Here is a 6,000-nt window from a genome sequence, read left to right as displayed (position 1 = left end):
CTCTCCTTCCCCTCTAAAGAGAAATAAATAAAATGTTTTAAAAAATAAAATAAAATAAACTATGTCTATCCCAAGGGTGACCCTCAGTTCTGGGAGTCAGGGCAAAGATGAAGACTGGATGGTTGAATCATTGGTGCCATTTTTTCTTTTCTTTTGACCCAAGCACCCAACATACAGGGTTTTTTCAGTGTGCATGGTGTTAAGAATGCACAATGTGAATGCAGGTTGGAATTATCAAAAGAGACCACCTACAAATCCCTGCAGTTACTCTGTGGGATTGCAACACTCATCCACACCTGCTCTGTGATGCGAGGCATGGATCTGATCTGTGGAGTTCACTGCTGTTACTGTTGTTACTTGTTTTTCCTCTTCTTTCTTTGATTTAACGACCTATGTCTATAGTCATAAAGGTGACAAAGCTTCACCTCTAAAGTTCGGCTTTATCTTCATTTTCTATTCTTCAAGAATTTGACACATTAGTTCACAACTAGGATCATGGATGTAAACTCCTCCCCCCAAATATTCAAAATTATGTATCAATCCCTAGTTTGCAAGTTAGTAAATGAGAAGTTACCATGTCAGGCATCAACACATGGGCAAAAATTAATCCTGTAACAATAGGTTTCTGAAAGTTATAAAATATCTACTACAATGATGAAAGGAATTGAAAAGGACCGTGGAAAACAACCACACCCCTATCCAATAACACAATTGTAGGGGGTAGAAGGGGAGGCTAACTTGAAACGTGGATCGCAGATAGGAGAAAATCAGTGTAACAAAAAACCATGATAAAGAGCTGTGCATGTGTTATTCTACAGCTGTTTAATTCAAAATCTGACCATAAACTGTGTAAGTATCTCTGTAGAAACCAAATGCAGCGACAGGACCTGGAGACTGATTACGTGACTATAACAATCTATGTTCCTACCATCAAAGACTGAAAGTACCAGTTGCCCTATCTCCTTGCTAATTTCATTAATGTTTTCATTTTTATTGATTGTTAATGATCATTTGAAACTTTTCAAATAGGTATTAGTCATATATGTTTTTGTGAACTATGTCCATTTTAAATACACTCATTCTTCATATTTATTTGCAAGTCCTTTAATATATGAAAATATGAAAGCTTTGTCTCTTATATAATTTAACATATTTCTAGAAATTTTGCATTTTCATAGATTTTAGAGTTATATGCCACATATAAGTATTTAACGAGGTCTATTTGAATGTGTCTACTCCAAAAAGGGGAGCCTTCTTCTTGCATTTTATTTCTCCTGAGTCCTTTCTGGCTCACAGATTTTGCTCAAAACATCTGGAATTTAGTTTCAGACTACTACTAACTGACTCATTTATTTGCTGATGCATTTAAATAAAATTCAAAACCACATAAAACCCCACAGTCTGCATGGCTGGTGGACTCAGGAGCAAGACTGCAGACTGAGGAGCTAGGAAGGTCGCGGCTCGCTCAGACCCGATCTGCAGAGCAAGCAGCTGGCATTAAGCTTGGAGAACTGCCCAGAGGAGAAAGCAATACGAAAGACAAATGCCACCTGGTATCACTTATTAGTGAAATTCTTTTTTTTAAGCCGAACTTATAGAAACACAGCAGAAAACTCGTTGCCAGTGGTTGTGGGCGTGGAAGACATGGGGAGAAGTTGGTAAAAAGTACAAACTTTCAGCTATAAAATGAGTACAGTCTGCAGATCTAATGTAAAACATGGTGATTGTAGCTGATACCAGGCCACGGTGTAGCTGAAATTTGCCGAGAGGGAACTTAAGTGCTGTCACTAAAGAAAATAAGTCACTTGGTGAGGTGATAGTTACATTCGTTAACTAGAACGGGTAGATCCTTTCAGAACATGTATGTGTAGCTAATCAGCACAATGTATATTTTCAGTATTTTACAATTTTATATAGCAATTATACCTCAACAAAGCTGAAATTTTAAATAAATAAATAAATATATGTATATTTATTTATAAATACAAATTTATAATATATATGCCTTAATATATATGCCATAGCTTATTTCAATTCAGACAAATAGATTGTGGGTCAGGAGTGCCACCCATTGGCAACATTTTTAAGTTCAGGAATAGCTTTCAGGGACAAGAATTAATTCCGAGGTTGAATCTATAAAACTTAGTGAAGGATGAGATAATCTATCTCAAGTATTAAGTAATAATTATGTAAATTTTTAAGTTATGAATAAAGCTACCATACATATTTGCAAAAAAAGTCATAATTAAATTTCTACTTTAAAATTATAACTTCCAAACAACTCTTGATAGAGTTTTTCCCAGCCTTCAGCAAACTTGTTAAGTCAAAAGAAAATCACAAATTACAAATATCAACACTAGCTTAAACCAACTGCAAAAATCTGGAAGGTAGTTTTATTCACTATAAGGATAATTCATTGTTTTAATAATGCAATATAGTGTGTACTCAGCTTTCTGCTTATTAAATAGAAGATATTTGGAAAGAGGTAGAATACATTTTTTAAAATTTGGACACTTACTACACAGCAATTTATTGAGCACCTGTTAAGTGCCAGGAACTCTTGTAGGTGCTGCAGGCATGACGGTGCACATGATGGGGTCCCTGCTCCTGGGGGGTCCCCATCCTTTGCGGGGCATAGATAAAGTAACTAAAGAAATAAATTAAAAATAACTTTCAGAGAAAGATAAGGGCTTTGGAGGAAACAAAGCACAATAATTGGACACACTGATTCTAACAGCTAGAAAGTTTTAATTTACAATGGTCAGAGGAGGCCTCTTTGAAGGGAGGATATATTAATAACAGTCACTGAGTAACAAGCCACACAAAATCTTACTAGCTTAAACCAACACACATATACTGTTTTTCATGACTCCGGGTTGGCTGGGCAATCCTCATCCCGGCCAGCTCAGCTGTGGCCGGATGGTTTTGGATAGCCCTACCCACAGCTCAGAGGCCAGAGCCAGGCTGAATGGAGGACCTGGGCTTTTCTGCATGTGAAGCACAGGAGTTCTCAGCAGCAAGAGAGGAAGATGGGCTTATGGTAAACGGAGGGAGGTAGGAAGTCACAAACATTTATGATGAATAATCGGTACTTCCAGTCTTTCAGTGATCCTTGAAAATCAATCAAACCACTAGACACACCAAATAGGGATTTACTTCTTTGGCCAGTCTATTAGTCTCTTGTTGCTGCTGAAACAAATTACTATAAATTTAGTGTCTTCAACCAACATAAGTTTATGTTATGTATTATACATTTTTATATCATATAAAATTTTGGATTACACCAGCTTGTCTTGTTGGCATATCCTTAGATAGAATCACTAAATCCACTTACCATTTGCTCAAGTGTGTATTTTCAAGGCACACAGCAGAGCAGTGATTCTCAAACACCCAAACACAGCTCCTGGCAGAATCACTGCCTTGTTAAAAATATAGATCATAAGGTCCAACCTATTGATCCAGTAAGTCAGAATCTCTAGAAGCAGAGCCTGAACTTTTCATTTTGCTCGAGATACCCAAAGGACTCTGATACTGACACTACTTAACGCATTGGGCAATCCAATAAAAAAAACAGCAACATCATTGTGCTTTAGGTTGGAAAGTGTGGCAAAACTCCAATTTTAATATGCTTGGATTTTGAAACAGGATGACTTCAGGATTTTTGTCACAGTATCATGCTTTCCTTTCCAAAAAAGAACCTCAACAAACATTAACCCAATCCTTCGAGTAGACTTCGAATCAATTGGTAAATAGGAATAACAGCATGTAAAGGCGAAGAGATTAAGAAGCACAAGGTCAAAACAGTAGTTACAAAATTGTCATGGAAATGTGAAGTACAGGAGAGGGAATACAGTCAATGACACTGAAATGATTGTATACGGTACCAGGTGGATACTGGAAATATCAGGAGACATACTTTGTGATGTATATGACTGTCTAACCACTGTGCTATACACCGAAAACTAATACAACACAATATTGAATGTAAACTATGACTGAAAAAAAAATTTTAAGTAGCATGTAAAAACCAAAACTTGAAGAATGGGGCTGGCAGTATGTCTTCCAGTGTGGAGTAAAAAGATGTTATTCTTCTGAGTTATTATAAACAGGCTGTATAGCCCTTAAACATACCAACAGATATTTGAGTTCACTCATAAGAAAAATGTAACTTGAAAATGTGTCTCACTTATCAGATCGGCAAAAAGTTTTAAAAGCTTGTCAACATATGCTGCCCAGGAGGCTGTGGAGAAACAGAAACATCCGTCGCTGGTAGACGTGCCGATGTGTTTCACGCCCAGAGAGGCCGGAGAGCTCCGTGATATCTAATAGAACTACACACGCACTTATATTTTTGATCCAGCATTTTCTCTCCTAGGAATGTACCCTGAAGACACACTTCCAACAAGAAAATGAATGTGAACAAGGTTAATCATTACAACATTGTTTGTGTTTGGGGCAAAATGTTAACAATTAGTGAACCTGAGTAAAGGCTACCCAGGTAAACTAGCTAAAGCTCAGTTGGAGGGTTGTGATTGGTGGAGGTTAGGCTTCCTTGACAGGTGTTTCCTGTAAGCACCAGCTGACTTAGGTTTAGATTTGGAATGTGGGCCGGGTCACTGGGGCAGCCTCTATTTTGTAGGTCCCAATGTTATTGTAAATTGTTAGCTAACTATTAATAAAGAAAGAAACAAAGGGAAGTAAACATTAAGGTTAATAAACTAGGGACCATAAGCCTGCTTGCTTAGCCAGGAACCTATAGCATTTATAGGTTCATTCGCATGCTCCAGGGGATTGGAATTTTCAGTTGCACCCCTCTGACCTTTGGGGAGAGGGAGAAGAAGCCAGGCTGGACGTTGAATGGATCACCAATTAACAATGAGTTAATAAGTCATGCCTACATAATGAAGCCTCCTTCAGAAAAGCCAAGGGAGGGAGTTCAGGGAGCTTCTAAACTGGGGAATCAAAACAGTTCCATGTGCTCCTATGCAAGGCCCCCAGACCTCACAAGCATGGAAGCTCCTCTTGGGACCTCACTCCATGTATCCTTTCATCTGGCTGGTGATTTGTATCCTTTGGTATCCTTTGTAATAGACCAGGAATGTAGCGAGGAAACTGGTTTGCTGAGTTCTGAGAGCCACTCTAGTAAATTAATTGAATCCCAGGAGGGGATTGTGGGAACCTCTGATTGGTAGCCAAATCTGTCAGAACCACAGATAACAACCTAGACTTCCAGTTGCCATTGTAACCACTCAGAAACTTCATCACTTTGAAACGACATATTCTCTCTCCTTCCTGTCCTTTGGATGGAAACTGGCCTCCTCCAGCGGCCTGACACACCTGCCTCCCCCTTCGCATGCCTACTCTCTTAGTCATTCAGCCCTCAGGACATGAGGTTCTAGTAGCCATCATAGAGTCTTAAGAACAAAGTCTCAGGCCTAATGACCCAGAGACAGAGCTGGATCAAGCTAAAGAGAACATTTGGGCCTCAGCTGTGTTTCAGCTCCAGGCCCAGAAAGTCAGGGGAAGCAGATAAAGCAACACCATGGCTGACATCAGGACCAGGTATGCTGATCAACTACCTGCTGCCCCAGCACTGACCAATCAGGAGACACCGTGATCCTAACTCTTTTAGTCACCATAGTTAATGATGTTTTCTTTGTATAACCCACCCCCGGGAAGCTGTCAGGAAGCCAGGTTTTTGAGCATTAACTCACCTGTCTCCGGGCATGGGCCACTTTTTATAAATAAACCTTTACTTGCTTTGCTGCAAGCTTCTGTTTAAGACTTACTGGATTCTGACATGGACAGGCAAAAGGACCCCTTTAGTCCAGTTACACCCTCTGGATTGGAGGCCAATCTTGTGGATTTGAGTCCTTAACCTGTGGAATCTGATGCTATCTCTGAGTGGGCAGTGTCTGAACGGAGTCAAATTGTTTGAAAATTGCTTGGTGGTGTGGGGAAAAAACCCTGACACATCAGAATTGGCTGTCAAGAAAATTA

The sequence above is a fragment of the Sturnira hondurensis genome, unplaced genomic scaffold (genome assembly GCF_014824575.4).
Source record: "Sturnira hondurensis isolate 20B ecotype Veracruz unplaced genomic scaffold, ASM1482457v3 Scaffold0021795, whole genome shotgun sequence".
Classification (NCBI taxonomy): Eukaryota; Metazoa; Chordata; class Mammalia; order Chiroptera; family Phyllostomidae; genus Sturnira; species Sturnira hondurensis.
Note: the sequence above shows the minus strand (reverse complement) of the source record.